Source organism: Anabas testudineus, chromosome 6, assembly GCF_900324465.2.
Source record: "Anabas testudineus chromosome 6, fAnaTes1.2, whole genome shotgun sequence".
Taxonomy (NCBI): domain Eukaryota; kingdom Metazoa; phylum Chordata; class Actinopteri; order Anabantiformes; family Anabantidae; genus Anabas; species Anabas testudineus.
Window position 1 is genome coordinate 5,640,987 of NC_046615.1, and position 6,232 is coordinate 5,647,218.

A 6,232-nucleotide genomic window follows, 5' to 3' on the forward strand; every position below is an offset into this window, starting at 1 on the left:
TAATTGTCACTGGAATACCTTTTTAGGAATACTTATTACAAACTAGTACAGTGTAATACAACCCTAAGGCAAATAATCCTCATAACGTTGTGCTTTTGTTGAATTTTGTTTGTAAAAACACCTTTTTCATGATCATACAGCTGTATCGACATCTTTCTAAAACAGTTTTGACAGAAAGATGCAATTTTAGCTACAACTTGGTAATGTACAGTACATGTGATTATGTATGGAGTCTTGAAACTGACAAAATGTAGTAAAAGTATCATTGTATAAGTATAATCTTTTAGATGAATGATTAAAATGGAATGTAAAGAAATACAATCCATTCATTTGCTGCTGCATTCATTCATTTTTATATTTTATCTTTATAACACAAAGCACCCACACATTTTCACATATTTTTCCTGATTAAACCTTTTCTTGGAATGTTGTGGGCGTGTTGTGTTCAAACTGTTATTGACTGATAATTCCCTGATTCTCCTGTTTGGTTTGTTGCACCTGTTAGGGCAGGGCCAGGACAACCTTCAACCCTTATTATTATACACGCTTAGTTTGTGTGACCTCATGAAACTTAGTTACGCCAAACTCCAACATAGGTAGAGCTCTGGAGAACCAGAATAATTGAAAACATCTGTTCCCTTGTGAAAACCTGTGGCATGTTGAAAACTTCAGGGTTAAAGGTTACGTTTTGACAGGACAGATGCTGAAGGGAAATCAGTCTAGCTGGGCTGAAACTTTATATTGTACTTCCTGATATTGAATATAGAGGGATTTTAAGGAGGGGCCCTGCTGGGGATCACACAGCTAAGGTAAATGGTTACATAAGGAGCACCCTCCTCTTAGTAACTTTGCCTTCATGCATATGTATGTGTTCAGCATTTGCTTGCTGAAAGTCAGTGTAACTCCTCTTATCCAACATTATCATCATATCCCTTATTTTGCGTGTTGATTTTCCAGGTAAGGTCCAGAGCCTAGAGATCACATCTCTGGTGCAAAAATACATGCAGCCTGGCTTTCATTATGCAAATACATGTGCCTTGTGTTTCAGGCAAAGTTACTTGCCAACATTGACGATGTGTGTGTCCAGAGACTATTCCTTGACTGCAATGGAAAATACTGATGCAAATCATATGCAGGTTTGCTGCAGCCAACGAATAGCTTCGAGAGAATTCCCTACAGACCGGGTGGTGTAATTTGGGACAGATTGGAGTGCCTTTGTTGCAGCAAGAGGCTTGTGCATGCAAAATACACTGATGGTCCAAAAAACTGTCACACTCTAATATTTCTTTGGACCTTAGCTTTGATTATGTCACTTATTCACAATGGCATCATTTCGACGGGCTTCTGCAATGTTTCAACATTTATTCTCGTACAGAGTTGCATTCATTTTTCACCAACATCTTGTACTTGATGATGGGAGAGTTGGACCACTGTATAAAGTCTTCTCCAGCAAATCCCAAAGATTCTCAGTGGGGTTAAGGTCTAGACTCTGTGGTGGCCAATCCATGTGTGAAAATCATGTGTCGTGCTCCCTCAACCACTCTTTTACTATTTGAGCCAGATGAATCCTGGTATTGTCATCTTGAAATATGCCCAGAAAAGCTGTTAGCTAGCAGCTTTAACTGACAATTAACTTGTGACCCATGAAGATCATTTTTGTTCCTATGCAGACATTCTCAAGAAACAGAGACAACTGAAAAGCAGAGAAGTAAAAAGCAGCGCTACCAATAGAACTGGGTATCTTTGATTGACACATCAAAAGTTCCTCAACAGTCACATTCAAAAATGACGTAAAATTTGAAATGTTCTGTACATTTCTAATATTTAGGTTCTTTAGTTTGAGGCGGTTAAACCAAATGTTGAATCTACAACCTAAATCAGTAATATCACAGGATCTCAACACATGAAAATGTATTGTACAGTTACAATGAAGCACATGGATGAAAACTGAACTGTTGAGGGGATGATTTGATCTGGGTGGTTACATAATGTTTATTTATATTTACATTAAAAGCAGTTTTCTAATGCCGTGATTTAAGAAGTAATTTGTCATCTTTTCTGTTTCTGTAGATTTGTCACTGTTAGATGTTCTATTTAAGAGAAATTGGACTCCCTAAGCCCTGTGGGCACAGGGTTTGATTGAGCCTCTTACTGTCACTTTCAACAGAAAAATGGGGAAATACCGGTACCCATTATAGACTTATGGTTTTTCCGCTCTTAATGAGGCCACGCAAATCCTAAATCCTGTGTGTGCCACTGTTTCCCTGTTCTTCTTAGTCACACTCTATCCTTAATTGCCTTTCTACTTGCTCTGTGGTCCTGTGTGTGTTATGATCAACCCTATAGTTATGGTTATAAAGGTACTGACAATACTGTTTGTGCGGCACTTGTACTTTGATCACTACCCACAGACCACAATTTAATGGTCAGGTTTCATAATCACATAATTACTTTAATCCATCGTAACGTTATTTGGTGACCAAACAACCTGAGGCTGCACAGTGAGCTGATGAGAGGAAATTCATGATGTTACTGTATCTAATGTGACATCCAGTCAAAGCAACAACCTCTGTCCTCTGTCATAATTGTTACCGAGAAGCTGTGTCATGTGATCCATTCTGAATAATTTTTTCACACGCTGTAGGTTTTGACTATCTTTAAATCTGAAGCAGGCAAAATGTCACAGTTAAAGCTACAATATGCAACAAGCATGAGCATGAAACTCCTTAATTTCCTCCCAACAGCTCTCACTCTAGCATTAGTATTATTAGTTTTGTCAGAATCTGCTGCAGGTTAAAAAGGGCGACCAGATTATATTATAAGCAAATCTGCACTGCTGCCACTGATGTTCAATGTGTCTGGGTCACAGGAGGCTTAAACAGCACCTCTCCACTTTAAAACAAAATTTCAGAAGACAAGAAATATTTGAAAAGACAACATAATCTCTATAGAAATAATGTGACATTTTGGAAAACACGCCAACATTTACAGTACATTAGAAGGTTTTTAGTGCTCCAGTGTGTGTTTGCTAAATACCAAGCTACCAGCAGCTGTTTATCTTAGCTTAGTAGGAAATGGAAAAACAGCCAGCCTAGCTTTATACAAAGGTAAAGACACCCAACTAATCAGTTTGATTTGGGTAATTCCTAGGGTAAAGTCTAATTTCTTTAGACTGCTAGTCTTTCTTCTAACTGTCCTCTCCTCTCTCTGTCTCTACTCCTCTCCCTGCTTCCTGACAGTACATCCATCACCCCCGTTCCTTCACTTCCTTCCTATCCTTCTCTCAAACTCTCAGCTCCGACCCCTCAATACTCTTAAAACCTTAAACGACCACTCACTTCCTATAAAGATTGCTTTTTCGCCTTTCTCCCTGTCTTTCTTGCATAATAATAAAACTATTAGGTAGAACATGTGTATGTTGTTATGTCTGACCAGAAAATCAAATTCCTCCAGCATACCAGCACAGCTTAACATTCTCTTGGGTTTGGATCTCCGCACTTCCTCTCCCTTCCCTCCCCCAACCCATCTCACACATACTATAGTCCTCCCTCTGCAGCTTCATTCCTTCTTTATTTTCCTACTGGATTCATCTCATTGCTGTAAGGAGGTGGGCTTGCTTCATCATTTCCTTTAATACATCCACAACTGAATATTGAAAGACTTTTCCTTGTTGATTGATGATAACATCTTTAGATTTAGTCCATACTGTCTGAATTCATGTACCTGTAATTACAGCAGTCTGCTGTAAAATCTTTCACTGTAAGTGTAGATTTAAAAAGAGTCCTGTGAATAGTAAACTATCTGAGTTTAGAACAACCAGGCCAGGTTTTTCTCCTACAACATTTCTGTATGAATTTTCTTTCATTCATTAATACTTCTGTTTTATTATTTTACTTTATAGCATATAGTACTTTCTTGTTTTCATTGGTTTTGATTCATTAAAGCACTGAATTTAGTAAAATGTTTGATTATTAGCCAGTTACTATTTTTCTATGTGCAACTGTCAAATGTTGAGAAGGTCTGTATGCTGTGATTTTAATATGAGATATAACTTATCCCAAGCCTGTGTTTTAGAAATAAACATGGTATTTGCTACGAACCATTCCGCAGTATGTAAGTAATTCAAATTATAATTATTAAAATCAATACATGATAAATTGAACAGCATGCACAGGAGTTAAAATATCAACATCTTTACCAGCGGCAACATTGAAATGGTGAACACGTGAATGCATCAATAATTAAACTCCAATAATATAACATTTATTCATGTTAAATGGCACATTATGCATAAAGAGTACTTCTACTTTTGGTATGTCCAGTATTTTCTAAGATAATACTTGTGTACGTTTTTGTTAAAAACATTTTGAATACATGATCCTAACTTGCTACAGAGTGTTTCTTCATTTTTTATTCATACTTTCAGTTAATTTTCTAAGTGCTTCCTCCACCATGTATACAGTACCTCTACTTAATGTATAAGACACTGAATATGTATATAGGAAGTGATACAAATTATATGCTGTAGCACTGTGCTATAGAATGTCATATATTGTAACGGCACACAATAAAGCTTTTCAAACATTTATACTCTATGTTCAGAGGAAGAAGTGCTGTACTTAATAGGTTTAGAGAGTAAACTTACACTTTACTGTACTGCACAGTACTCTCACAATGCCTAAAGCCATTGTTACAAGAGCAGGACAATAGGATTATATTTAGAAAAATCTGTTCTTGCTCTTACTTTTTCTCCTCTCTAGCCCTCCCATGCACTCAGGCTGCCGTTGGCCTGCTGGGACAATGCACTTACATAACCAATCCTTCTCTGTAATCCCAGCCTGTGTGGCCCCATACCAGCCCTGCCCCTTACTTCTTTCCTTTCCCTCCACTCCTCCCTTCCTCCCAATAGGGGGAGGGAGACGAGATTGGGTGGGTGGAGTGGGGGATTCCCTTTATGTCCAGATTACTGCGACCTCTCAATCTTAATCTTACCCAGTTACATGTGTTGCTATCATCGTCACATGGTCTCTTTGCTAAACCTCTCGTTTCGAGTTGGGAAGTGATTGGAAACCATCAGAGTTATCTTATTGTAATTGTCTGTTGTTCTGTGGATAGTTGCTTAAATTCTCCTGGATTGTTTTTAACACTTGAAAAGCTCCTCCTCTCCACTTTGACTAGTTAAAACTAGAGCAGTATGTCACACACTTGTGAAAAGTCAGTGAAGGCTATCAGTTGGCCAGGTCACAGGATATTTAGAGGCACTAATCTAATCTTAGTCTTCTTTCTGAAAACAATCGGTCACTCACTTGGTTACTTATTTAATCATCAAATCATTTGTCGGTTTAAATGTGTACACATCCCTTATTTGCAATCTAATACATGTAACACGTGCAGGTGAATGAAATGTCAATTATGATCAATTTACTACGAATTTAAGAGTTGGGAATAAAGATCAGACTGAATTGGCCCACCAGTTGGGAAAACACATAATTTTATTAAACTTCTATAGGCTTGTTTATCTCTATTGGGTTGTTATTTCAATTTCTACAGACTACAGCAGAAAACAAAGCTATACATTATCCCACAGCTTACTGTTGTCTCCTACCTATACTACCAGTGCTTGTACTAGACTCACCCAGAGCTGTGGTTCTGAACCCTTTCTGCTGTCTGCTAGATCTGCAACTATTTGAAGTAGGCTTTCTCGAATTTGTCTGAATTTTAAGTTATCTTCAGTCACTGCATTACATGTTTTAAAGTTTGTTATTTGTATAAAGTGAGGCAGCAGCAGCCCTATGCTGACTGCCTCATTGTTTAAACCATGTAGTTGACTGTCTGTGGCCACACTGAGCCCCAGTGTCGGGCTGATAACCACACTCAACCACATCTTTTGCGCCTTGTCTGCCACTCTCACTTTATGTCTGTCTCTGATTTAATTTTTTTACACATTCAGAGGCAGATCCAATTTGTGTGGTGGTCCACCGGGAGAAGTCCCGGTTGTTACACTTACTCTGCCTTTGCCTTGTAGCCTACCTTTGTATAAAAGGTAGGCTAAAAGGTTGGGTAAAAGCAGCTGCCAAACGACTAAATGTAAATGTAGATAGATGTGTGTGTGTGTGTTTCCTTTACCTTAAACTTAACCTAACCTAACCATTCATGCATCATGATGCCAACCTGCCCTAACCCTAACCTGCCTCCTCCCAAGCTGTGGGAACGAGCGTTTACAGATTGTTGA